At 56.2% G+C, this 1,447-nt stretch overlaps 1 non-coding gene across 1 annotated transcript; it reads left to right on the forward strand.

The window, feature by feature from the left end:
- The first annotated feature begins 1,154 nt into the window (after nt 1-1,154).
- TRNAE-CUC lies at nt 1,155-1,226 on the forward strand. The gene has a single exon. It is a non-coding gene; the product is annotated as a tRNA-Glu (tRNA).
- Nucleotides 1,227-1,447: the final 221 nt, after the last annotated feature.

The raw sequence follows: 1,447 nt of genomic DNA on the forward strand, positions 1-1,447 counted from the left end.
TGGAAAATCCCCCTTTTCCCGGCGTTTCTGTTGACGAGAAGAAACAAGTTTGGGACGATCCCGATCCCAGAGATTTTCTGGATGGGCAGGGGGAACAGTTCGTGCTGTGCCCGTGACCCCCCCCGTCCCTGTGACACCCCCCACCCCATCCCTGTGACCCCCCGCTCCTGCCTCGCCCACCGAGGAGGGATTTTGGGGTGGAAAATTCCCCTTTTCCCAGTGTTTCTGTCGACGAGAAGAAACAAGTTTGGAATGATCCCAATCCGAGAGATATTTTGCTCCAACACGGGGTGAGGGGGAGGAGAGGGGGAAGGACCCGAAATAAAGGGAAATTGGGAATAATGGGGTCGGTCAGAACGATCTGCTGGTGCCCGGGGCTGCCGGGATCGTCTCCTGGGATCTTGGGATCCATTGGGGTCAAATCCCAGGACCTGGGATCCATCGGGGTCACAGCCTGGGGTGCATTGGGGTCAAATCCTGGGGGGCATCAGGGTCCTATCCTGGGAGCTGGGATCCAGCAGGGTCAAATCCTGAGAGCTGGAATCCATCGGGGTCCTCTCCTGGGGTCCATCAGGGTCAAATCCTGGGAGCTGGGATCCATCGGGGGCAAATCCTGGGGTCCATCGGGGTCAAATCCTGAGAGCTGGGATCCAGTAGGATCATCTCCTGGGGTCCATTGGGGTCACATCCTGGGCTCCATCCATCAGAGTCACATCCCAAAAATCCCTCGGGATCAGATCCCGGGGTCCATCGGGGTCACATCCTGTGCTCCATCCATAGGAGCCACATCCCAAAAATCCATCAGGATCCCAAAAATCCCTCGGGATCCCATCCCAGCATCCCTCGGGGTCACATCCTGTGCTCCATCCATCAGAACCACATCCCAAAAATCCATCAGGATCCCAAAAATCCCTCGGGATCGGATCCCGGGGTCCATCGGGGTCACATCCTGTGCTCCATCCATCAGAGCCATATCCCAAAAATCCATCGGGATCGGATCCCAGGGTCCATCGGGGTCACATCCTGGGGTCCATCCATCAGAGCCACATCCCAAAAATCCATCAGGATCCCAAAAATCCCTCGGGCTCGGTTCTCAGTGTCCCTCGGGCTCATCCCGATCCCAAATATCCCGGTTTTCCCGTCCCTCCCAGCGCTCCCTGGTGGTCTAGTGGTTAGGATTCGGCGCTCTCACCGCCGCGGCCCGGGTTCGATTCCCGGTCAGGGAAATCGTGTTTTTTTCCCCCAAAATCCCTTTTTTTTTGCGTTTTTCGGGTCTTTTCCCCCCTCAAACAAAAAAAAGAAAAAAAAGGGGATTTTTGGGTAGAGAAAAAGGAGGATTTTGGGTTAAAAAAGGAGGGGAAAAAGGTGTGTCAGGAGTGGGATTCGAACCCACGCCTCCAGGAGAGACCAGATCGCCCGGGGGAAGGTTTGCCCTTGAGTCTGGCGC

This window comes from Manacus vitellinus, unplaced genomic scaffold (genome assembly GCF_001715985.3).
Source record: "Manacus vitellinus isolate BGI_N305 unplaced genomic scaffold, ASM171598v3 scaffold_757_pilon, whole genome shotgun sequence".
Classification (NCBI taxonomy): Eukaryota; Metazoa; Chordata; class Aves; order Passeriformes; family Pipridae; genus Manacus; species Manacus vitellinus.